Genomic DNA, 27,383 nt, shown 5'->3' on the forward strand with positions numbered 1-27,383 from the left:
TATGTGTTGAAGTCTTTAACCCCCTAATACCTCAGAATGTCACTGTATTTGGAGATTTTTTTTTTAATTTGTTGTTGTTTGGTTGTGGGGTCATGTCTGACTCTGCAGCCCCATGGACTGCAGCACACCAAGCTTCCCTGTCCTTCACTATCTCCCAGAGTTTGCTCAAACTCATGTCCAGTGAGTCAGTAATGCTATCTAACCATCTTATCCTCTGCCACCCTCTTCTCCTTTTGCCCTCAGTCTTTCCCAGCATCAGGGTCTTTTCCAGTGAATCGACTCTGCTTCAGATGGCCAAATTCTTGGCACTTCAGCTTTAGCATCCATTCTTCCAATGAATATTCAGGGTTGATTTCCTTTAGGATTGACTGATTTGATCTCCTTGCTGTCCAAGGGACTCTCAAGAATCTTCTCCAGCACCATAGTTCTAAAGCATTGATTCTTTGGTGCTCAGCCTTCTTTATGGTCTACCTCTCACATGTGTACATGAATAATGGAAAAACCATAACTTGGACTATATGGACCTTTGTAGGCAAAGTGAAGTCTTTGCTTTTTAATAGACCATTTAAAAAGTTTTTATTGAATTTGTTACAATATTGCTTCTATTCTATTTTTTTTTTCTTGGCTACAAGCATGGTGGGATCTCAGCTCCCTGATCAGGGATCAAACCCACACCCCCTGTATTGGAAGGTGAAGTCCTAACTGCAGAACTGCCAGGGAAGTCCTGAGATGGGGGTTTTAAAAGAGGTAATTAAGTTAAAATGAGGTCATTCCCGACAGAAGAAGCAGAAAGTAGGACGCAGACACATATAGAGGGAAGCCCATGTGACGACACAGGGAGAAAGTGGCGTCTACAAGCCAAGGAGAGGGGCCTCAGAAGAATGAACCCTGCTGACACCTTGATTTTGGACTTCTAGCCTCCAGAGTTGTGAGAAAAACTTCTCTGTTGAAGCCACAGAACCTGTGGTATTTGTGAATGCAGCACACAGAAACTTCCCACACACCCCCCACTTCCCACACACAGGGGAGACTGTTGCCTATAACATGTAATACTTTTGGTCAAAGAAATGTTCAGCTGGCTTCTCAGTTTCTCTGCTGAGATAATGATTTTGGTGGTATCTTTAGCATGCTTCCTGGAAGAATGATCAGTGAATAAATAAGTAACTTGATAAAGAAAGAGCATCCAAATAAATGGGTGTTTCTTTTCACAGACGCCGTCCAGTTGCCCATGGGAACAGTTCTTCTTGTCCCTTTTCAGACAAAGGAATATCATAGAGACAAAGTTGCAAACTACTTCTCTATGTGAAGGAGCTTTGGTTCAGCTGCAGAGCTAAACTCTCACCTCTGTATGAAATTGGAATTGGCTGTGAGTGATTATAAAGGAAAATCTATTGTCGCTGAAGGATCTTATTTGCAACAAAAGACAAGAACAAGTATTTCTTAGTGTCACTGTGTTCTAGTATGTGGTCTTTATGCTTGGGCTCCTGATTGCTTTCCTGTACCTTGTTGAATTTATTGCTTTTCTGGACCTTGTAAAGAAAATTGCTTTAAAAAACTATAAACTCTGGGCAGCACAATGACAAACTCCTGTATATGTTTTTACCTTTTCTCCTGAACCCATTGAATTTGTGCATTAGAAAATTATCATTATATGTTAAAAATTATATAGCCCAGTGGCTGAGATGGTAAAGAATCTGCCTGCAATGCAGGAGACCTGGGTTTGATCACTGGATTGAAATGATCCCCTGGAGAAGGGAATGGCTACCTACCCCAGTATTCCTGCCTGGAGAATTCCATGGTCAGAGCAAACTGGTGGGCTACAGCCCTTGGGGTCGGAAACAGAGAGGACTGAGCCACCAACACTTTCACTTTCTTTCATATTAAAAATTGCCATCCTCCTCCCTTTTGCCTAAACATGTTTAGTTTCTTATTTGAATTTCCTTTATATCTTGGTTTCACAATTTAATTTAATTTGAATTCATATTCAACCTTTAAGCAAATACAGAAATGATTCTTTCCCCTTGCTCTAATGTTACAAAGAACTTGTCTTCACATGTAGGAATTGCCCGTGTTAATTGTAGTTTTATCTAGACCTCAGTCTTTGTCTCCATTGTTATTTTTATTCACATATCTACCCATCCAGGAACAAAGAAAATGCAATACAATACAACACCAGAACTTCAAAACAGGGACTTCCCTGGTGGTCCAGCGGCTAAGGCTCTATGATCCCAATCGGGGCCTGGGATTGACCCCTTCTCAGGGAACTAGATCCTGCATGCCGAGACTAGGACCCAGCGCAGCCAAATCAATTAAAAAAAAAAACAAACTTCAAACAATGCATGTTTACAGGTAAAGTATCCTACAAGAATTCTAGGGTTGGGTAAAAATTCTGCTTCCAAACCTCCTAGCAAACCCGGTAAGAGAGCAAACACATTTGTTTTCAAATTGTAAGTGAAGAAAAAAAAACAAGAACTTATTAACTGTATGACCTTGGGCAGGTTTAGTAATCACCCTGTGCCTCTGTTTCTTCATTAGCTTAATAAGAATTATAGAAGTAACTTCCTTATATAGGCATGTTATGGGGAATAAATCAAATGTGCAAGTATTAGTAAAGCATTAAAAACAGTGGCCGGCACAAGGTAAGCACTATTTCAGTGTTTTTAAAATAAAAAATAAAATAAATGCTGAGGAAAATTCTCAGGGAATGTAAAGTTTCACCCATATCTAATTTTAAAGGATAGTTCTCATTGGGAGCTTCACCTTATCAATAGGAGAGCAAGGGAGGCAAGGTAAAAATGTTCTCTTATGACTTCTCTGTTGCAAACACATTTATGGGATTCATGGAATGTTTTCTTGAGTCATCCCTCAGTAAGCACCGAGGACAGAATGTTGAACTCAGGAAAAGCAATTTTGCAGCAGGCCAGGATAATATGTTCTGAACCTGCAATGTCCTGATGATTGGGCTTTAGCTCTAGATTATAAAGAAATGGATGGGCTCATTTCCTTCAAATAACCCTTCATAAATATCTCTTATCTTATCTGGGCATTTTATAAGCAGTGCAGTGGAAGCATGGAGTTATAGTGTCTGCTAGGGCTTCACATGAAAGTACTCCATCCTGCTGATATAAAGCCAGGGAGTCAGCATAGCGTTTGCTGGTTAATAGCAGACATACCTGCTTTATGTTACTGGCGATGCCAGTGGCTGGCTTGTGACTCTGGGCAAGTTATTTCACTTCTTAGGGTCCTTGGTTTTACCATGTCAGCCATTGCAACCTCACAATAGTGCTTCGAGAATGAAGTGTATGGAGAACATGTAGCATTAACACGATGAGTGATTACTTAGTCAGGAGTGATGACAAATGGGAATTTTGACTTTTCCTAGTTTGGCGACTGTACGGAGCCTCAGGCATTTCATCTGCAAATTGGGAAAGTAATAGCATTTTCCTTATATGGCTGTTGCAAAGATGAAATGCAGGAGCAAAACACAGTGATTGACATTTATTTATTGCTTAATAAAGGTTACCTGTATACTTTATTCAATCTTCTACTAAATACTGCATGTTCTACTCTTAACTGAAGTGTGTGTGTGTTAGTCGCTCAAACGTGTCTGACTCTTTGCAACCCCATAGGCTATAGCCTGCCAGGCTCCTCTGTCCATGGGGTTCTCCAGACAAGAATACATGGGTTGCCATGCCCTCCTCCAGGCTAATTGAAGTAACACTGGGTAAAAATGGCATATGTTATATATACATGTATCACATCTTTATCTGTTCATTCTTTGATGAACACTTAGGTTTTATGCTTACCATAAAACTCCTAGAATAAAACATAGGCAGTATTCTCTTTGACATGGGTCTTAGCAGTATTTTTATGCACATGTCTCCTTAGTTAAGGGAAATAAAAGCAAAAATAAACAAGTGAGAACTAATCAAATGAAAAAGTTTCTGTGCAGCAAAGAAACCATTAACAAGATGAAAAAGACAACCTACTGACTGGGAGAATATATTTGCAAATCATGTCTCTGATAAGGGGTTAATATTCAAAATATATAAGTAACTCATACAACATGAATTCAAACAACCCATTAAAAAATGGGCAGAGGAGTTGAATAAACACTCTTCCAAAGAAAACATAGAGATGGCCAACAAGCATATGAAAAGATGTTCAACATCACTAATTATAAGGGAAACACAAATCAAAACTACAATGAGATATCATGTCACAGCCCTTAGAATGGCTGTCATTGAAAAGGAAAGAAATAATAAGTGTTGGAGAGATGTGGAGAAAAGGAAACACTCCTACACTGTTGGTGGGAATGTAAATTGGTGCAGCCACTATGGAAAACAGTATGCAGAATCCTCAAAAAATTAAGGATCAAACTATCAAATGATCCAGCTATTCTAGTTCTGGATATTTAATCAAAGATATGAAACACATTTGTTAAGATATGTGCACACTTATGTTCATCACAGCATTATTTACAAAAGGCAAGATAGGGAAATCCCCAATGTTCCTAACTAAGGGACAAATCAATCCTTTTGATCTTCCCAAGTTTGAGCTTGAAATGATTTGATTTTTAGCTTAGTTATGATTTACTTATGGCTTCAGGTTTTACAGTGTCCTGGGGTCTGAACACCATTGAAATGATCAATTTTTTTTCTGTCTTTTAGCTCTGTCCTCATAATTATCTCTGCTACTTACTCAGAAAAATTCCTAGGGGGTAGAAGATTGGAGATATGTTGGCCTGAACCATTCTTTTTATATTTGAGCTATTATAGATTTTTCTTTCTTTTGCCTGCCCTCACGGTTAAAACGTGGCTGGTGTCTCCTAATCATTTCCTCTTCCATCTATGGCAACTTTGCTTGGAATTTGCAAAGTCAGATTGGATTTGCTGCTAAGGATGTAAGTGTATTCAGCTCTTTGCTTGTCTCTCTCTGGAACATATTAATAGCTCATTAATGCTTTTTTTTTTTTTTTTTGCCACTGCTCTTTGATAGCTTTATAGAAAAGTACTTTTTTCCCCCCTTATTGTTACCATGGGGATGACGATGTTTTGCACTGTTCTACATCCTAATCAGAAAAAGAACTCCCTCAACAACCTTAAAGCATTTATTATTTTCTGATTATAAACTCTGGGATCAGTTCTGTGATTTATAAAGTTTATATTATGGGATTCCTTTACATATTAAGGAGACAGCAGAAGGGTATTGGATGTGTAATTGGAATTTCTGAACTACCAAATCCACTATTTATTTGTTTTTTGATTCTCTGCATGTTTTTCACAAGGGAGAAGATGATTGGCAGTGAAATATCAAGAGACAGGCAAAGGACACAGATTCCTTTAGTGTAGATGAAGAATAAAGGATTTAACAGCATGGTGATGGCTTTACCAATTTGGAGATTCAGGAGTTTTCTTTCTTCTGGAGGGGCAGTTTCCGTGACCTTAGATAGTGACACTGCCTGTATGTGGTGAGGCGCTCCACAGGCAGGCAGGTGTTTTCAGGAATCTGGGTCCAAGAAGACCAGTCTTCCCCGCTGGACTTTATGTCCCTGTGACTGTACAGAGAAGCACCTGTCATTCTACTGCTACTGCTGCTAAGTCACTTCAGTCGTGTCCGATTCTGTGTGACCCCATAAATGGCAGCCCACCAGGCTCCTTTGTCCCTGGGATTCTCCAGGCAAAAACACTGGAGTGGGTTGCCATTTCCTTCTCCAATGCATGAAAGTGAAAAGTGAAAGTGAAGTCGCTCAGTCGTATCCGACTCTTAGCGACCCCATGGACTGCAGCCTACCAGGCTCCTCTGTCCATGGGGTTTTCCAGGCAAAAGTACTGGAGTGGGGTGCTCTAAGCCTATGTTATGTGTTTACCTGCTGCTCTGGGGAATCCGGTAAAAACTCAGTTTAACCCTATTGGTTGTCCTGGTGATGTTATGTCCATCTTTTATCCCTTTGTATGCATTTCAGTCCCAGCACCCTTCTGGGAACATACAGAATCAGAGATCACTTTTTATCACTCCTGGGATCTGATTGGTTCCCAGGTGGCTCAGAGGTAAAGAATCTGCCTGCCAATGCTGGAGACACAGGAGATACAAGTTTGCTTTCTGGGTTGGGAAGAGCCCCTGGAGAAGGAAATGGCAACTCACTCTAGTATTCTTGCCTGGGAAATCCCATGGATAGAGGAGCCTGGTGGGCTACAGTCCATGGGGTTGCAAAGAGTTGGACACAACTGAGCACGCATGCACTTATGCACGGGATCTGATTTTCCCACAAAGAAAAGGGCAGAAGGCCTTTCCTAAGTGCTGTCTTGACACATGAGAAAGACATTGGCACTCTTTCTGCATCTAATTGTACATATTAAATATGTGGGTTTTATATATTAATTATACCTCATAAAGTTGTAAGAAATAAACTCAATCAACATCACACTTCTCACAAATAAAGTGGACTTAATAACAATACTTAACTTGCTGCTAGTGATGGTAAAGACAATAGATGAACTTGCTTTGAAAAATGCAGAGTCCTAGACACATTGAGATGGAAGCAATTCCATAGGGCTTTTGGGTTTGGATGTGACACAGTGATTATGTGACCCATTTGCAAGCCCTCTTGTGTAAACAGAGGTTTTAGATGATTGTAGTACTAGATTTAGCTGTTTCAGGGTCTGACATGTGGGAGGAAGGTCCTCTCCATTCACAAGAAGATACTGAGTATAAGGGGTAGAGGAGCAAATGCAAAGAAAGAAAGAGGAGAAATTTGATCTTGTCCAGATTTGGCCAAAATTTTTGATGTGCTAAGGTGTTTTACTTTATGCTGGAAGTATTTGAGAACTAGGGAAGGATTTAAGAGTTTTATATTTTCTCTTTTTCTTCCTGAGACTACTCTGCTCATTTGTCTTGTACCTGTGCCATATCTGTTTTTTCTGCATCTTTTAGTAAAATGTTTTAGAGCTAAATTAACTAGGTTTAAATTATGTTTAATGTTGACAAATGTCTGATGTTGCTATTTCTTGAGATTTGTATATTTATGCATGTACAGTCCGTCTCCAAAGCCACTATTTTATGAAGTTGCACTGAAATGCATTGATTTTGAAGGAGAAACATACAAATGGCCAACAGGTATATGAAATGATGCTCAACATCACCAGTCATCTGGGAAAAAATGCAAATCAAAACCACAATGAGATATCGCTTCACACCTGTCAGGATGGTTATTATTCAAAACAAAAGCAAACATAAAACCCGAACAAACCAAAAACCAAAAGACACGTGTTGGGAGAGTGAGAGGAAGAGGGAGCCTCTGTGCACTACTGCTGCGAGTGTAAACTGATGCGGCCACTGTGAAAACGGTATGCAGTTTCTCAAAACAAAGTAGAACTACCCTGTGACCCAGCGAAACCACTTTGGGTATATACTGAAAGAAAACTAAATCAATATCTCAGATAGAGATCTTTACTCTTACGTTCACTGTAGCATTATTCACGAAAGCCAAGACATGGAAGCCACCTAAATGTCCATCTACAGATGTATGGATAAAGAAAATGTGGCAAACACCTAAAATGAAATGTTATTCAAGCTTAGAAAAGAAGGAAATACTGCCATTTGCAACAATGTGGATGAACCTGGAGGACATTATACTAAGTGAACTAAGTAAGACAGCAGGAAAAATGCTGCATACCACTTACAAGAGGAATGTAAATCACAGAAGCAGTGACTCAGAACCGCAGTTGCTAGGGACTGGAGTTAGGGAAGACGGGGAGGTATCAGTCAGAAGGTGCAAAGATTCAGTAATACAAGATAAATAAGTCTTAGATATCTATTGCAGAGCATAGTGGCTATAGTTAACAATACTGTATTATATACTTAAACATTTTCTAAAGGATAGATCTTATGTTGAGTGTTCTTATCACAAAAACATGATAAGTAAGGAGAGTATGAGGAAACTTTTGGAGGTGATGGGTAGGTTTAAGGTATAGATTGTGGTAATGATTTCATGGCTGCATACTTATTTTCAAACTCATCAAGTCATGTATATTAAATACATACAGCTTTTTGTATGTCAATCATACCTCAATAAAATACTTTAAAAATGGGTTTATCTTGCCATCTACTTTGCAGCATTACCAGATCTACTACCCGTGGTAGTATTTCGAGTGCTCTGGCTTCTGATAAGTGAAACTCTGATATGTATGCTGATTCAGTAATAACATGTTGACTCACATATTGAATACATGGTTACATAGACAGGCCATTGTTAGACGTGGTCAGTTTTTTGGTTAGTCCCTCGCCTCCAGGACATTCCAATCTATTAGAGACTAAGAAGAGCTAGAACCCATTTGTCACTGGTGAAGCTGGGGAGTTTTGCTGCAAATAAATCCCGGGATATCTTCATTTGGTTTGCAAACAGGTGCCAAAACAGAAATCCTACAAGACAAAATTTAACAGGTGAGGAAGACTTTCTTCAAGGCTGTTGCAACAGAGAAGAAAGGCCAGACCTTAAGTCTGAACTTAACTCTGCTGAAACAAAGGGTGGGAGAGTTTTGAATAGCCAAGGAATGGGGTCACCTGTATTTACTAACGGATCTTTCTCAGAGGAAAATTAAACTTTCTCCTATCTTCAGTGACTGAAGGCAGTTTTATAACTTGGAGCAACGTGCTCCCAGAAGTTGGGCCCCTACCCTACCACAGAAACTGGGAGACTGAAGAGCTCTTTTCCTTGATGTTAACGTTTCAAAGTGGTGGCTCGCAGTTCCTGGAGGAAGACATTCCTGGAAGGTACAAGGAGCAAGAGGCCTTTAAAAGGATTTACATATCAAACGGGCAGAGAAAGAATTTACAAGTTTTCTAAAGAAAGGGAAGTCAGGGTCTAAAGTCTGGAAAAAGCCTGTCCGAAGTTTCTTCAAACTGGGTCTCTTGGTCATCTGCACGATGGAACATTTTATGTAAACCACACTGCTAAGTCGCTTCAGTCGTGTCCGACTCTGTGCGACCCCACAGACGGCAGCCCACCAGGCTCCACCGTCCCTGGGATTCTCCAGGCAAGAACACTGGAGTGGGTTGCCATTTCCTTCTCCAATGCACGAAAGTGAAAAAATAAAGTGAAGTCGCTCAGTCGTATCCGACTCCTAGCGACCCCATGGACTGCAGCCTACCAGGCTCCTCCATCCATGGGATTTTCCAGGCAAGAGTACTGGAGTGGGGTGCCATTGCCTTCTGCGGTAAACAGCACTGTGGACACATTTTATGTTAATTCAACAAAACAGCCCTTGATTGAAGTTTACGGTCTGCAAAGCCTTTTTTCGTATGTTGTTTCTTTTTATTTTCACAACCACCCCATGAGTACTGTATAATTGTTATGTCTAACCTCTTGGAAACTTGGTTCCCAGTAATATTAAACGAATTAACAGCATCGTGTAGCTGGCAAACGGTAGAAGAGGTTTTTTCAGGCATCGGACTCCTGTGTGCTTTTTTTTTTTTAATAATGATAACTTCTTTTTAAAAACTTAAAATTTATTTATTTATTTATTTTAAAATTCTTTGGCTGTGCTGGGTCTTCACTGCTGCACAGGCTTTTCTCCAGCTGTGGCAAGTCGGGGCTGCTCTCTAGTTGCGGTGTGCGGGCCTCTGACGTGGTGGATTCTCTTGTCGTGGAGCACGGGCCCTAGGGCACGTGGGCTTCAGCTGTGGCTCCTGGTCTCTAGAGTACAGGCTCAGTAGTTGTGGCACATGGGCTTAGTTGCTCCGTGGCATATAGAATCTTCCTGGACCAGGGCTCAAACCTTGCATTGGCAGGGAGGGATTTTTCGCCACTGAGCCACCAGGGAAGCCCCCATACTTCTTATTTAAGGGGAATCTGTGATAAAATTCTTGCGGAAAACAAAGGAAAACAATTGGTCTTTTTTTTTTTTTTAATTCAGGATTCCCCTTTTTCTTTAAATTGTATTAACGTAACAGAAGTAAAATAGAGAACCTTGTATGATAATAAGTAGAGAGTCATGTCAATCCCCTATTAAAATGAGTTTAAATTCCATATATATGCGTTATTATACTGTATTGGTGTTTTTTACTGGATGCTTGGGGCTAGTGCACTGGGACGACCCAGAGGGATGGTATGGGGAGGGAGGAGGGAGGAGGGTTCAGGATGCGGAACACATGTATACCTGTGGTGGATTCATTTAGATATTTGGCAAAACTAATACAATTATGTAAAGTTTAAAAATTAAATAAAATTAAAAAAAAATAAAATGAGTTTATAAGAGCGTTATTTAGGAACAGTAACTAATAAAAGCCAATTTTTACTTGCCATAAATATCTATAGCTCAGTGATTTCTTCTTATGCTCACTAAACATACTTCCTGGAGTTTTTGAAGTTTCTTGCCTTAGAATATTTTATGGGATATGCTCTAGGATTTTAGCACAAACAAAGGAAGATGGAGACTTTTAGTTCAGGTGTGAGTTTTAATTTCATGAGCTATTTAACAGCTTCCAAATAGAATTTTCTCAGTGCCAGAATCCAATGCAGAGGTTTTCTTTGTCATGTTTTCAGCTTAATCTGAACATGATTTGGATGATGGAGAGAAGGCCTTGTCTAAACAGTACTGTCTAGACCCTCTTGATGCATTTGCATCAGTTCTGTACGTGTCTCCTTGTTCAGCACCAGCACCAGGGCACTCTGTACACCGTGTGCTCGTGGCCTGCACAGCCCTCCTCTAGTTTCTGTGTGGGGCATGCTGTCAGTTGAGATTTTCTTCTAGTCCTTTATGCCCCTTCCTCCTCATTCTTCTCTTTTGAAATTTATTGCAGTTTTGATTTCCTGCCATGGTAATGGGTTATCTTTTATGACTGTGCAGATAAGTGCTTTCATGTGGAGAAACTCTTCAACATTCCTGTCTCTCTCTAGATAATAGCTTAGAAGCGCTATTCATGGAGGTTCTTAACTGTGTTAATAGAGCAGGACACCCTGTCATCTATTTTACAGGGTCTCTCGGTGTTTTCAGTCCTTACAGTCCAGGTTTGGAACGTCATTGAGGCAAACAGCTCTGCAAGCTTTACAGCTGGGTACAGAAGAGGATGATACCTACCATGACACAGGGTGGTTGGGAGGATGGGGCAGGCTCATTATGTACCGTATTCTGCTTTCATTTTGACTATAAACATTTGGAGCTGAAAGGTATCATCTAGTGGCTCCACTGCAGTGGTTCTCAACTGGGAGCGATTTCTCTCTCCCTCTAGGACACTTGGCAATGCTTTGAGTCACAACTGAAGGAGGGCATACCCCTGGCACATAATATGTAGAAGTCAGGGATGCTGGAAAACCTCCCTCCATGTCCGAGAACCCCTCTGGCCGCCAACAGAAAATTACCCAGTCCAAAGTGTCAAGTCCCAAGGTTTAGAAAACTTGCATGTCAGCTCTATTTTTTAAAAAAATTTGTTTATGGCTGCACTGGGTCTTCGCTGATGCTCGGGCTTTTCTCTAGTTGCAGCAAGCAGGCTCCAGGGTGCGTGGGCTTCAGAAGTTGCAAGTGAGGGTTCAGTAGTTGGGGTTTGCGGGCTTGGGAGTGCCGGCTTAGTTGTTACGGTGCCCAGGCTTTGCTGCTCTGTGGTATGTGGGATCTTCCTGGGTCAGAGATGGAACCCGTGTTTACTGTATTGGCAGGCGGCTTCTTTACCACTGAGCCACCAGGGAAGCCCAGTCTATTTTTAATGGCTCTTAGTGGAAATGGCAATCCACTCCAGTACCCTTGCCTGGAAAATCCCATGGACAGAGGAGCCTGGTAATGTAAGCTATAGTCCATGGGGTTGCAAAGAGTCAGACACGACTGAGAGACTTCACTTTCAGTGGCTGAGGCTGTACCAAGACCAGTCAGTATTCCAAAGTTGGGGAATCTCAGTCAGAACCTAGGTTCGGGCTGACTGGAAGCCAGAGGCTCAGGCAGCAGATTTTAAAACATGCAAATACAAACAGTCCTGTGGGATTGAAAGCAAAGGCCCCACCGGCCACCAGAGTCAAGTGATGTAGAGGTGTCCCTTGGAGGCAGTCTCAAACACCAGAGGACCAGATGTAAAACCAGAGCATCAAACGAGTCTGAAATATTAAATGAAAAATTTTCAGATATATGCAATTTGTAAATTTTAAATTGGGCACCTTTCTGAGTCTCATGATGAAATTTTGTGCCCTCCTGCTCTAAATTGTAGAGCACCCATTACTCAGTACCCATCTTGGTTATCAAATTGACTGTCACCGTGTTACTGAACCACACTTGAGTCCGCTGGCCCATGCGCAGTAAGCCAATCCACTGGGACTGGATTATGGTGAAGGAAAAGGCTGTTGGGGGCCAGAGTAAGGAACTCCGCCCGTGACAAAGGTCATGAGGAAGGAGGCTCGACATACGCAAAGGCGGGATCGAGCCTCAGGAGTCCCCCTGGAACTCCTCGAGCATCTACCCCCATAACCAGAGCCTGCCTACTTTACTACTTTGTGCTCTCACCTACATCTCTGACTTTACGGGGGGCTGTCCCCCACCACCTCTTTCAGAGAAGGAGTTAACCTAGAGCTCCAGTTAATAATAATTTCTGGGCGTGATAAGAGTGTTTTAACCTACAAACTCCTCTGAAGGTTCTCTAGCCTGCCTGACAGGCTTGTCCGGCCACATGTGATTGCTCACAGCCTCCCAACCGTGAGAGGCACGAGATGCTTTAAACCTTCTAAAAACAGGTTCCTTAGAAAAGTTAGAAAACTATTAGTATAAATATAATAGGCTGATTAGAAATTGTATTGGTGAAGGGTTTTTCATCTGTTGAGCCAATGTTCATTGCTAAGTCTCCACATCCCCTGCCCTTACACACATTAATGAATATATAGAAAAAATAAGTATTAACCTTTGATATTAATCATGTTAGACCTTAGGCTAAGTAAATTCTTTCCTTAACTAAAACCCACTACACCCTCACCCTGTAGGAATGTAACTTTATTTGGGTGGCGTCTGTTTTAAGAATAATCATCCCTGGAGAAATAAGTGTCCTGGTTGACTGACCGCTGTCACAAGGAGAGGGTCGTAAATTGTCAGCAGGCCCCCCTGGCCAGAAGATGATGTAACACCCCTAAGACCTCTGTATACATTTGTGTGAAGCACCTGACTTTAATAAAAGTCAGGACTGCTGTCCCCACGTGACTTTTGTATAACATCTCAGTGTATAAAAACAGACTCTGGAAAATAAAGAATTGGGATCAGTTTCTCGAAATACTGGTCTCCCCATGTCGCTCTCTCTCTCACTCTGGCTGAGTCTCCATCTGGAGCGCGGAACCCACCATGCTTACTAATTATGCCTGGGCTTCTAAGATCCGACCGGGGAGGCCTCAGTGTCTCCTCTGCTTCGGGAGAACGGAAGGACGCCTGTGGCCTATGTAAGTGGTGCAAACTTCTTGTCTTGAAGTTTTATTGGTCTCCCGCGTAAACCAAGCTACTCAGCCTCTTTTCTCCACTGAATTTTCCTACTGAGCTATCCTCATCCTATTACTCTTTTTATCTTTGATAAAATATTTAAATAAATAGGTCGCCGACGCCGTCCCCGCTTCAAATACCCTGGATCAGCCGGGGCAGGACCCCGGCAGGTGGCGCCCGATACAGGGATGATTTGAAGGTAGGTCCCCAACAAAAGGCAGTGTTTATTGTAAGGCACCAGCCAATGAGTCCAGGACAGCTAATGTTCAAAAACACCTGAACACCCTGATGGGTTTCAGGGAGACATTTTTAAAAGCTAGTTGTAGGAGACCCAAGGTGTGGGAGTGTCTCAGGGCATAGTTCTCTGACAGGTTGATGGTGAGGTGAGAGGGCAATATTACAGGGGTTAACATGATCAATCCTGAGGCTCCAGTATGTCTGGGGGGTCTGTGTGCTTATGGTCATCAAGTAGCTAACTTCTTCCATTCGGTGATGGTTTTAGCATCTGTAAAGCAAAGCAGGAAAATGTGCATCAGATACTGTTGTCTAAGTACTTCAGAGAGGAGGCAAAGCCGAGGACTTATGGGGAGGATTCTCTCACCTGAAGGCCTCATAGGTCCTGCTTAGTTACAATAGCATCACAATGCTTGTGTACTAGAAACACTTATTTTACTTAATAATGGCCCCAAAGTGCAAGAGTAGTGATGCTGCAATTCAGATATATAAAGTTTTTCCTTTAAGTGAAAAGATGAAAGTTCTTTACTTAATAAAGGAAAAAAAAAAACATATGCTGAGGTTGCTAAGATCTAGAAATAACAAATGTTTCCTCTATGAAATTGTGAAGAAGGAAAAAAGAAATTTGTGTCAGTTCAGCTGTTGGACTTCAGACTTCAGAAGATACAGCCATTGTGTGGTAAGTGTTTAGTTAAAAGATGGACAAGGCAATAAATTTGTACAATAACATATTTAGAGACCACATTTATAACTTTTATTGCAATATAGTGTATAGTTCAGTTCAGTCGCTCAGTCGTATCCAACTCTTTGCGACCCCATGAACCAGCATGCCAGCCCTCCCTGTCCATCACCAACTGCTGGAATCTACCCAAACCCATGTCCATTGAGTCAATGATGCCATCCAACCATCTCATCCTCTGTCATCCCCTTCTCCTCCTGCCTTCAATCTTTCCCAGAATCAGGGTCTTTTCAAATGAGTCAGCTCTTTGCATCAGGTGGCCAAAGTTTTGGAGTGTCAGCTTCAGCATCAGTCCTTCCATTGAACACCCAGGACCGATCTCCTAAATGATGGACTGGTTGGATCTCCTTGCAGTCCAAGGGACTCTCAAGAGTCTTCTCTAACACCACAGTTCAAAAGCATCAATTCTTCGGCGCTCAGCCTTCTTCACAGTCCAACTCTCACATCCATACATGACTATTGGAAAAACCATAGCCTTGACTAGACAGACCTTTGTTGACAAAGTAATGTCACTGCTTTTTATTTTTATTTATTTATTTTTTAATGTTTTTTTTAAATTTAATTTAATTTTATTTTTAAACTTTACAATATTGTATTAGTTTTGGCAAATATAATCTGCCACAGGTATACCCGCGTTCCCCATCCTGAACCCTCCACCCTCCTCCCTCCCCTCCCCTCCCCTCTGGGTCGTCCCAGTGCACCAGCCCCAAGCATCCAGTACCGTGCATCGAACCTGGACTGGCGACTTGTTTCATACATGATATTATACATGTTTCAGCGCTATTTTCCCAAATCTCCCCACCCTCTCCCTCTCCCACAGAGTCCATAAGACTGATCTATATATCGGTGTCTCTTTTGCTGTCTCGTACACAGGGTTATTGTTTCCATCTTTCTAAATTCCATATATATGCGTTAGTATACTGTATTGGTGTTTTTCTTTCTGGCTTACTTCACTCTGTATAATAGGTTCCAGTTTCATCCATCTCATTAGAACTGATTCAAATGTATTCTTTTTAATGGCTGAGTAATACTCCATTGTGTATATGTACCACAGCTTTCTTATCCATTCATCTGCTGATGGGCATCTAGGTTGCTTCCATGTCCTGGCTATTATAAACAGTGCTGCGATGAACATTGGGGTACACGTGTCTCTTTCCCTTCTGGTTTCCTCAGTGTGTATGCCCAGCAGTGGGATTGCTGGATCATAAGGCAATTCTAGTTCCAGTTTTTTAAGGAATCTCCACACTGTTCTCCATAGTGGCTGTACTAGTTTGCATTCCCACCAACAGTGCAAGAGAGTTCCCTTCTCTCCACACCCTCTCTAGCATTTATTGCTTGTAGACTTATGGATCGCAGCCATTCTGACTGGCGTGAAATGGTACCTCATAGTGGTCTTGATTTGCATTTCTCTGATAATGAGTGATGTTGAGCATCTTTTCATGTGTTTGTTAGCCATCTGTATGTCTTCTTTGGAGAAATGTCTATTTAGTTCTTTGGCCCATTTTTTGATTGGGTCATTTATTTTTCTGGAGTTGAGCTGTAGGAGTTGCTTGTATATTTTTGAGATTAGTTGTTTGTCCATTGCTTCATTTGCTATTATTTTCTCCCATTCTGAAGGCTGCCTTTTCACCTTGCTAATAGTTTCCTTTGTTGTGCAGAAGCTTTTAAGTTTAATTAGGTCCTATTTGTTTATTTTTGCTTTTATTTCCAATATTCTGGGAGGTGGGTCATAGAGGATCCTGCTGTGATGTATGTCGGAGAGTGTTTTGCCTATGTTCTCTTCTAGGAGTTTTATAGTTTCTGGTCTTACAGAAATGCAGTAAGATTAGATCTCAATTACAGGAGAAAAACTATTAAAAATTCCAACATATGGAGGATGAACAACACCCTGCTGAATAACCAACAAATCACAGAAGAAATCAAAAAAGAAATCAAAATTTACATAGAAACGAATGAAAATGAAAACACAACAACTCAAAACCTGTGGGACACTTTAAAAGCAGTCCTAAGGGGAAAGTTCATAGCAATACAGGCATACCTAAAGAAACAAGAAAAAACTCAAATAAATAACCTAACCCTACACCTAAAGCAACTAGAAAAGGAAGAAATGAAGAACCCCAGGGTTAGTAGAAGGAAAGAAATCTTAAAAATTAGGGCAGAAATAAATGCAAAAGAAACAAAAGAGACCATAGCAAAAATCAACAAAACCAAAAGCTGGTTCTTTGAAAGGATAAATAAAATGGACAAACCATTAGCCAGACTCATCAAGAAACAAAGGGAGAAAAATCAAATCAATAAAATTAGAAATGAAAATGGAGAGATCACAACAGACAATACTGAAATACAAAGGATCATAAGAGACTACTATCAACAATTATATGCCAATAAAATGGACAACGTGGAAGAAATGGACAAATTCTTAGAAAAGTACAACTTTCCAAAACTGGACCAGGAAGAAATAGAAAATCTTAACAGACCCATCACAAGCACGGAAATTGAAACTGTAATCAAAAATCTTCCAGCAAACAAAAGCCCAGGTCCAGACGGCTTCACAGCTGAATTCTACCAAAAATTTAGAGAAGAGCTAACACCTATCCTGCTCAAACTCTTCCAGAAAATTGCAGAGGAAGGTAAACTTCCAAACTCATTCTATGAGGCCACCATCACCCTAATACCAAAACCTGACAAAGATCCCACAAAAAAAGAAAACTACAGGCCAATATCACTGATGAACATAGATGCAAAAATCCTTAACAAAATTCTAGCAGTCAGAATCCAACAACACATTAAAAAGATCATACACCATGACCAAGTGGGCTTTATCCCAGGGATGCAAGGATTCTTCAATATCCACAAATCAATCAATGTAATACACCACATTAACAAATTGAAAAACAAAAACCATATGATTATCTCAATAGATGCAGAGAAAGCCTTTGACAAAATTCAACATCCATTTATGATAAGAACTCTCCAGAAAGCAGGAATAGAAGGAACATACCTCAACATAATAAAAGCTATATATGACAAACCCACAGCAAACATTATCCTCAATGATGAAAAATTGAAAGCATTTCCTCTAAAGTCAGGAACAAGACAAGGGTGCCCACTTTCACCATTACTATTCAACATAGTTTTGGAAGTTTTGGCCACAGCAATCAGAGCAGAAAAAGAAATAAAAGGAATCCAAATTGGAAAAGAAGAAGTAAAACTCTCACTGTTTGCAGATGACATGATCCTTTACACAGAAAACCCTAAAGACTCCACCAGAAAATTACTAGAACTAATCAATGATTATAGTAAAGTTGCAGGATATAAAATCAACACTCAGAAATCCCTTGCATTCCTATACACTAATAATGAGAAAACTGAAAGAGAAATTAAGGAAACAATTCCATTCACCATTGCAACGGAGAAAATAAAATACTTAGGAATATATCTACCTAAAGAAACCAAAGACCTATATATAGAAAACTATAAAACACTGGTGAAAGAAATCAAAGAGGACACTAATAGATGGAGAAATATACCATGCTCATGGATTGGAAGAATCAATATAGTGAAAATGAGTATACTACCCAAAGCAATTTATAGATTCAATGCAATCCCTATCAAGCTACCAACGGTACTCTTCACAGAGCTAGAACAAATAATTTCACAATTTGTATGGAAATACAAAAAACCTCAAATAGCCAAAGCTATCTTGAGAAAGAAGAATGGAACTGGAGGAATCAACCTGCCTGACTTCAGGCTCTATTACAAAGCCACAGTTATCAAGACAGTATGGTACTGGCACAAAGACAGAACTATTGATCAATGGAACAAAATAGAAAGCCCAGAGATAAATCCACGCACATATGGACACCTTATCTTTGACAAAGGAGGCAAGAATATACAATGGATTAAAGACAACCTCTTTAACAAGTGGTGCTGGGTAAACTGGTCAACCACTTGTAAAAGAATGAAACTAGACCACTTTCTAACACCATACACAAAAATAAACTCAAAATGGATTAAAGATCTCAATGTAAGATCACTGCTTTTTAATATGCTGTCTAGGTAGGAGAAGGCACTGGTGACCCACTCCAGTACTCTTCTCTGGAAAATCCATGGATGGAAGAGCCTAGTAGGCTGCATTCCATGGGGTCGCTAAGAGTCGGACATGACTGAGCGACTTCACTTTCACTTTTATGCATTGGAGAAGGAAATGGCAACCCACTCCAGTGTTCTTGCCTGGTGAATCCCAGGTATGGGGGGGGAGCCTGGTGGACTGCCATCTCTGGGGTCGCACAGAGTCGGACACGACTGACGTGGCTTAGCAGCAGCAGCAGCAGGTTGGTCATAACTTTCCTTCCAAGGAGTAAGTGTCTTTTAATTTCATGGCTGCAATCACCATCTGCAGTGATTTTGGAGCCCCCAAAAATAAAGTCAGCCACTGTTTCCCCATCTATTTGCCATGAAGTGATGGGACTGGATGCCATGATCTTAGTTTTCTAAATGTTGAGCTTTAAGCCAACTTTTTCACTCTTCTCTTTCACTTTCATCAAGAGGCTCTTTAGTTCTTCTTCACTTTCTGCCATAAGGGTGGTGTCATCTGCATATCTAAGATTATTGATATTTCTCCCGGCAATCTTGATTCCAGCTTGTGCTTCATCCAGCCCAGCATTTCTCATGATGTACTCTGCATATAAGTTAAATAAGCAGGGTGACAATATACATTCTTGATGTACTCCTTTTCCTATTTGGAACCAGTCTGTTGTTCCATGTCCGGTTCTAACTGTTGCTTCCTGACCTGCATACAGGTTTCTCAAGAGGCAGGTCAGGTGGTCTGGTATTCTCATCTCTTTCAGAATTTTCCACAGTTTATTGTGATCCACACAGTCAAAGGCTTTGGCATAGTCAATAGAGCAGAAATAGATGTTTTTCTGGAACTCTCTTGCTTTTTCAATGATCCAGCAGTTGTAGGCCATTTGATCTCTGGTTCCTCTGCCTTTTCTTAAACCAGCTTCAACATGTGGAAGTTCAGGGTTCACGTATTGCTGAAGCCTGGCTTGCAGAATTTTGAGCTTTACTAGCGTGTGAGGAATGCAATTGTGCGGTAGTTTGAGCATTCTTTGGCATTGCCTTTCTTTGGGATTGGAATGAAAACTGACCTTTTCCAGTCCTGTGGCCACTGCTGAGTTTTCCAATAGTGTTTTAACTGTTCTATTTTATTATTAGTTATTGTTGTTAATCTCTTTCTGTGACTAATTCATAAGTTAAACATTATCACAGGTATGTTTGTATATGAAAAACTTTATACACAAGGCCTAGTACTATCTTTAGTTTCAGGCATGGGAGGGAGGTTGGGGGGTGTCATAGAACACATCCTCCACAAATAAGGAGGACCTACTTCTTTAAGTATTTGGTATTTTTTTCATGATGTACAAAGAATTCACTTCAAAACTCATTTGCAAATTTTTTTGTTGTTGGTATATGAAAATATAATTTTTGTTTATTGATCTATCCAGGGACCTACCTAGCTAAAATAATTTACTAATTCCATTAGTTTGTATTAGGTTCTACATATGTTGTATGTAGGTTCTACATGTTAATCTTCGTATTTTCATAAGCTGCAAATAATAAAAGCTTTACTTTACTTAAAAAAAAAATATTGGGGCACAAGACAGAAAGTTGGGTCACCTGACACTAAACCCGGCACCAGATGTGAAACCATGTCACATGACTTATTATCGGGTACCTGATGTGAATCTGGGACCTGACATAAAACTGGGACACTTGATGTAAACTCAGGGGCAACAGACGTAAAACCCCAAAGCTGACTTAAAACCGGGTTCCCCATGGAAAACTGGGGTACCAGACGTTGAACTGGGTGCCTAAGGTAGAGCCTGGGTCCCTAACGGAAACCTCGGTGCCTGTAGAACCTGGGTGCCTGACGTAAAAACCAGGCACCGGACATAAACCTGGGTGCCTGACGTAAAAACCTGTGGCTTAATGTAGAACTCTGGCGCCTGATGTAAAAATACAGTGCCTAATGTAGAACCTGGACTCTAACATAAACCTGGGCGCCTGATGTAAAAACCAGGCACATTAAAACACTGGGCTCCTGAAGTAAACCTGGGCACCCGACATGGCCTCTGGTGTAGAAGCCCAGCACCTGATGTGGGCGGCTGATGCAGAACCCTGCCGTGTGACGTAGAAACTGGGTGCCTGACGTAAACCGGGGAGCCTGACTAGAACCAGGCGTCTGACGTAGAAACCGGGCGCCTGACGTAAGTCTGGGCGCCTGATGTAAAACTGGGTGCCTGACATAGAAACTGGGTGTCTGACATACCTGGGCGTCTGAGGTAAAACTAGGCGCCTGATGTAAACCTGGGCTCCTGACGTAGAATCGAGTGCCTGATGTAAACCTGGGCGTCTGACGTAAAAGCCGGGTATCTGACGTGAACCTGGAACCTGACAGAAGACTGGGGTACTTGATGTAAACCTGGGGGCACCGGACATAGAAGCTGACATTGTACCTGAAACTGGGCACCTGACATAATAACGGGGCACGAAATATACAGCTGGGTGACCTGGCGTAAAACCCAGCACCTATATCAAACCATGCACCTGATGTAAAACTGAGCACCAAACTGAAACCCAGGAACTTAAGTCGTACCAGGGCCTGATGTGTGCGAAGTCCCTCCTGGGAGATCCCAGCCTTGGAAGAAGGGCAGAGACGCCGCCTGCGGGTCTCCCTCTGAGCGAGCCCCAGCCGGCTCCGGCTCCCGGGTGTGTGACATCAGACACCGGCCGCTGAGCCGACGCTTCAGGACCAGCAAAGCCTCTGCCGCGCAGGCTGGGCGTCCCTGGAGGCGGCTTCCGCGCTGGGCGCTAGCAGGTGAGTCAGCACCGGCCTTCCAGAGCTGTTTCCCAGATGGCCGCAGTGTGGGTCTGGTGAGGTGAGCCCCCTTGGTTTTCAAAGCTAGATGTTTTGGAGGCTCATGTCAGATGTGGGTCATGAAGGTTGGGGGTGCCTCATGTGGGGTTCAAAGCCTTCACTCCTCAGGGAGAAGCAGAAGGTGTGAGTTCCCTCCTGACTGTGGGTTGCCGCTCGGGGGGTGAGGTTTGTGGGGATCCGTGTGCACCCTGTCCTACCCGCTCCTTCTCTCCTCCTCCCGAGACGTAGGTGCCGCTCAACCAACCAGTCTTAAGGTTTTATTCCCAAGAGGGAGTTGTTCCATACGTAACTGTAGGTTTGGTGTGTAGGTCACTGTGCTGGACTGGAATCTCCTTAATAAGATTTTCTCAAATGTTTAGTGTTCCACTGCTGTTGTTTATTTTGACAGAAAACTAAAGCCAAAAGTGGACCTCAAGCTTGTGGTACAACTCAGGGGCATTGACATCAAGATACTGTCATCTTGATTTACAAGCCAGAGTGCCGTCCTGCTGTGGTTTTGAATCACTTAAAGCAGGAAAATTTCCTCCATTGGTTTGTGCTTAAATACAGAAATCAAGAGAAATGGGCATATTCTCTTCTGAATCCCTAATGTTTCAAGAGAACCTTGTATTTCTTTGTGAGATTTTCCCCGTAGTATTAAATCAGATGCCTGGTGCGAGTGAACTATGCCCAATTCTCTAGTTTATTTCTCTGAAGCATGTCATATCCTCTTAGTGGTGATAGAAAAAAATAACTTCAGGAAAATTTAGATTTTGTAGCAACCATAGAGTATGTAAATATTTATTTTCATAGAGTCTAGGTAAATTGCTCTAAGAAATTTCAGAAATTGTTTATATTTATTTCACAATTCCATTTGTCTTATTCACTTCAATTAGACATTATCTGAGCTAATAAACCTCAACTTAGACTTTCAGTGACCTACTTCACGTGAAGCATCACTACCTTAGGAAGCATCACTACAAACAAAGCTAGAGGAGGTGAAGAATTCCAATTGAGTTATTTCAAATCCTAAAGGATGATGCTGTGAAAGTGCTGCACTCAATATGCCAACAAATTTGGAAAACTCAGCAGTGGCCACAGGAATGGGAAAGGTCAGTTTTCATTCCAGTCCCAAAGAAAGGCAATGCCAAAGAATGTTCAAAGTACTGTACACTTGCATTCATCTTAGTTTAGTTCAGTTCAGTTGCTCAGTCGTGTCCAACTCTTTGTGACCCCATGGACTGCAGCACGCCAGGCCTCCCTGTCCATCACCAACTCCTGGAGTTTACCCAAACTCATGTCCATTGAGTTGGTGATGCCGTCCAACCATCTCACCCTCTGTCATCCCCTTCTCCTCCTGCCTTCAATCTTTTCCAGCATCAGGGTCTTTTCAAATGAGTCAGCTCTTCGCATCAGGCGGCCAAAGTATTGGAGTTTCAGCTTCAACATCAGTCCTTCCAATGAACACTCAGTACTGATCTCATTTAGGATGGACTCGTTGGATCTCCTTGCAGTCCAAGGGACTCTCGAGAGTCTTCTCCAACACCACAGTTCAAAAGCATCAATTCTTCAGTGCTCAGCTTTCTTTATAGTCCAGCTCTCACATCCATACATGACTACTGGAAAAACCACAGCCATGACTAGATGGACCTTTGTTGTCAAAGTAATGTCTCTGCTTTTTAATATGCTGTCTAGGTTGGTCATAACTTTCCTTCCAAAGAGTAAGCGTCTTTTAATTTCATGGCTGCAGTCACCATCTGCAGTGATTTTGGAGCCCCCAAAAATAAAGTCAGCCACTGTTTCCACTATTGCCCCATCTATTTGCCATGAAGTGATGGGACCAGATGCCACGATCTTAGCACTCATCTCATACACTAGCAAAGTAATGCTCAAAGTTCTCCAAGCCAGGCTTCAACAGTATATGAACTGTGAACTTCCAGATGTTCAGGCTGGATTTAGAAAAGGCAGAGGAACCAGAGATCAAATTGCCAACATCCTTTGGATCATCAAAAAAGCAAGAGAGTTCCAGAAAAAACATCTACTTCTGCTTTATTGACTATGCTAAAGCCTTTGACTGTGTAGATCACAACAAACTGTGAAAATTCTTTAAGAGTTGGGAATACCAGACCACCTGACCTGCCTCCTGAGAAATCTATGTGCAGGTCAAGAAGCACCAGTTAGAACTGGACATGGAACAACAGACTGGTTCCAAATTGGGAAAGGAGTGTGTCAAAGCTGTATATTGTCACCCTGCTTATTGCAGGCTGATGTGAAGAACTGACTCATTTGAAAAGACCCTGATGGTGGGAAAGATTGAAGGCAGGAGGAGAAGGGGACATCAGAGGCTAAGTTGGTTTGGATGGCATCACTGACTTGATGGACATGAGTTTGAGTAAACTCTAAGAGTTGGTGATGGACAGGAAAGTCTGGCATGCTGCAGTCCATTGGGGTTGCAAAGAATCGGACACGACTGAGCAACCTAACTGAACTGAACTTCAGGTGAATTCCTGGAATCTCACCAATGTCTATCTTGATTAGAATTCCTAGGAAACCTAGTTTTGTGTTTTCTTCTTGTGTGGTGTATGTAATCAGAAGGGGTTAGTAATCAGCAATTGACTGTCTCTTTTGGAATCAGCCAGTAAAATATAACTTAATACTTTCCAAAAACAGAGCAGAAATATCATGGGCTCCAGTCACCATTTTGGTCAAAATCTTTGTTTTAATCTGCACATATTTTATATCACATTTCCTTGTGTTTTGTGAATTTTAAGGCATTTTCAAGCTTCGTATTTCTAGTACCCTTTTTAGGTATGCAAGGAAATATATTCCTAATCCAATATGATTTCTTCTGCATCATACAAATTTATATCAAAATAGCCCCAACAAGATTGTAAGCTTCTTTAAGGCTGGAAGCATGTTGAACACTTATTTGTATCACATTAGTGCCCTTAATAAGAAAAAGTAAGTGTGTTTTTGTTGACTTCTCCATTGTAAAAAAATTAATACAAGGGAATTCAAAATACCTAGACAACATGCCAGATTTGGCAAACTCTTTTAGGAGTAAGCAAATTCTAAATTTAAGGACCCCAACCAATCAATTCTCAATGTGTGATTAAAAATGTGAAATCCAGAGAGTTGTTATGAAATACAAGTCTTTCCATCCGTGGTTAAAATTCATTTTTATTTCATTTCCTGAAAATTGGTCTGTTCCTTATAATGGTGAGGGTAAAATTGCATAGAAATCATCTTGTTAGTTACAAATATAAAGAAATGCAAGGATTGGCTGTCATCTAGACTTTGCAAGAATTGCTTTATTATTTTTTTTTAATTAAAAAAAAGCACAAATATATGGCGAGACAGTCCATCTGGAAATGTCAGGCAAAGGAACACTGCTGTTAGTTTTTTAATTACCTAGCATTTTTTCATTATCTAGAATTTTTGAGTAGATAAATTTTTTAGCCATTTAAAATATATCACCTTGTTTGGGAGTCAGCACAACGTTGAAGGTCATTGGAATAAGATGACATGGATCTGAATCCTAATTGTGATATTGTTTGTTCTGGTCATTGTAGTGTGTGATTATTATACCTGTTTCACGTGATATTTATAAAAATTAATTGAGATGATGTGATTGTACTTTGTCAATTGAAAGACATTACTGAATGTTATTATTTGTTGGAAGTTTGGAGACTGGTTGGCAATGTTTTGCGTAACAAATTATCTCAAAACGTAATGGTGTGGGGAAAAAAATCACCTTTTTGTTTGCTCATATTTTTGTGTCTCAGGAATTTGGAAATGGCTTGACAGGCAGCTCTTGTTTGGGGGTGTGTTGTGCTGTTTTGATCAGATGTTGGTTGTGGCAATGGTCAGCGAATGGTGTGGCTGGCAGCAGATGGCTCATTCATGTGATTAGGAATTGAAGCTGATGAAGTGAAAGTTGCTCAGTCGTGTCCAAGTCTTCGCTACCCCACGGACCATATGGTTCATGGAATTCTCCAGGCCAGAATACTGGAGTGGGTAGCCATTTCCTTCTCCAGGGGATCTTCCCAACCAAGGTATCGAACCCAAGTCTTCTGCATTGCAGGCGGATTCTTTACCAGCTGAGCCACGAGGGAAGCCCAAAAATACTGGAGCGGGTAGCCTATATCCAACAGATCTTCCTGACTGCAAACTGGGGTCTCCTGCATTGCAGGCGGATTCTCTACCAACTGAGCTATGAGGGAAGTGGTTGGTTAGCGAGAACCACAGCTGGGGCAGTAGGGAATTGCTTCATTGCTCACCTTCTTCAGCATGGTGGTCTCAGGGCAGCTATTTATTATATGGAGTCTGAGTTTTCCTAGAGCGAATGTTCCGAGAGAACCAGATGGAGTTGCGTTGTCTTTTCTTGCCCTAGTTTTGGAAGTGTTGTGGCATCACTTTCCCCCATCTCACTGGTTACAAGCAGGTCACTAATATTTAAGGAGGGGGCATGGACACCCATCTGTCTATGGGAGGAAGGGTAGTGATATCATCAACATGTTTTAAAACATGTCTTGTCATTAGAAAATCCAGGGTAGAGAGAGAAATTAAAGGGGCATGTTTTGGAAAGCAAGCTAGACCATGTATTTACAGATCCTTTTAAGATTATTTTCCTTTTCCTAATTATATTGTGTACCAGCATCATTATTTTGGTGGTTTGGTAGTTTCCCAATTTTTACAGAGAACCATCAGGCTCTTTATGTAATTTCTTTATGTTTTGTTATGTGAGGAGATGACGCGTCCCTCAGTCTTCTTTACCACATAACAGGATGCACAGTTTCTTCCTCTTCATATCAGGTCATCCATTTATTTTAACTGGTGGCTTTGCTATCTTCAGGAATGCTCTAATCAATAGGCACATATTCCTAACCTTTCGGCAGTTTAATAACCTTATGGCTCAATGCTATTATTAGCATGTATCCCTTTCAGAGGCCAATTATCCCAGCAGATGATTAGGTTTTCTCTGAAGTATCCCAGGTGGGGATTTTCCCAGCCTGCTTTGTGGCAGTCCCCCAGGTACCTCACAATCACATCTTCTCTGTCTGGCGCTTCTGTAAGGTACTGCCAGGTGCAGCTTACTCTTCCAGAGAAAGATTAGCTTATTTGCATCCATATGTGCTTCGTCATGTGGAAGGATTGGCAGGGAAAATTGCTGGTGGTACAGTTTCTTGCCCCAGGGTGAGGCCAAGCCTCCCACTGTGAAGTCCAGTGGGCATATTTTAAGTAACTGCCTGCCAAAGAGAGGGCTCTGCTGTTGCACTGTTCTCAGCAAAAAAGTACATCTTTTCTGGAAGAGCCTCAGAATTTACAGAATTTGGCTAAGAAAATTGAAGAAAGTGGTGGTTTTGGGGAGAAATATGTCACCATGTGTGTTTCATAGAAGACCCAGGTGAGTGCAGCCAGTATGTCTTCCAGTGACATATGTCTTGGGAATAACCTTTTTGTGATTGTTGTTGTTATTGTTGTTGCATTAGATCCATATCCTTTAGTCAGCCCCTTTGTTAGATCTTTTCTTGAGAGCCCATCCCATGGGGACCCACGTGGTACTAGGTTTTCACAGCATCTTGAAAGCCACACATCTACCGCTATGAGCTGGCTGGGAAGATTTCCACAGTATCTGGCCATATGGGAGAGATTTCAGAATGTAGATGCTGTTACAAAACAATGTATGGTGTTGGTTACCTTATATTAATTCCCAAAATGTTCATCATGACCATTCTGTAATATCACATACTATGGTGAAAAGTCAGGGCCTGTGACAGAAAGGGCTCAGGCATGAGGCGGTATCCGGTTTGATTTCAGATTCATCTATTTCTGCATGTGGGACCTAAGACTGCCATATATTTGGTGTCCTGCACTATTAATTGGAGATGGTATCAGTGATCCGAGGGGCCATTGCCGACTTTTAATGAAGGGCAGTACTTAGTGGTCACATGAACGCAAGTCAACCAACCACATGATCACATGATCCCAGATTATGTCAGAGGATGAAGTGTGGTTGGAAGTGACCATTGTTATCTGACTAGATAGA

At 41.4% G+C, this 27,383-nt stretch overlaps 1 long non-coding RNA gene across 1 annotated transcript; it reads left to right on the top strand.

Moving 5' to 3' along the window:
• On the top strand, positions 1-13,239 carry LOC139177029 (uncharacterized). The gene is made up of 2 exons (XR_011561405.1): positions 1-4,903; positions 5,288-13,239. It is a non-coding gene; the product is annotated as an uncharacterized lncRNA (long non-coding RNA).
• Positions 13,240-27,383: the final 14,144 nt, after the last annotated feature.

Source organism: Bos indicus, chromosome 18, assembly GCF_029378745.1.
Source record: "Bos indicus isolate NIAB-ARS_2022 breed Sahiwal x Tharparkar chromosome 18, NIAB-ARS_B.indTharparkar_mat_pri_1.0, whole genome shotgun sequence".
In the NCBI taxonomy this organism is placed as follows: Eukaryota; Metazoa; Chordata; class Mammalia; order Artiodactyla; family Bovidae; genus Bos; species Bos indicus.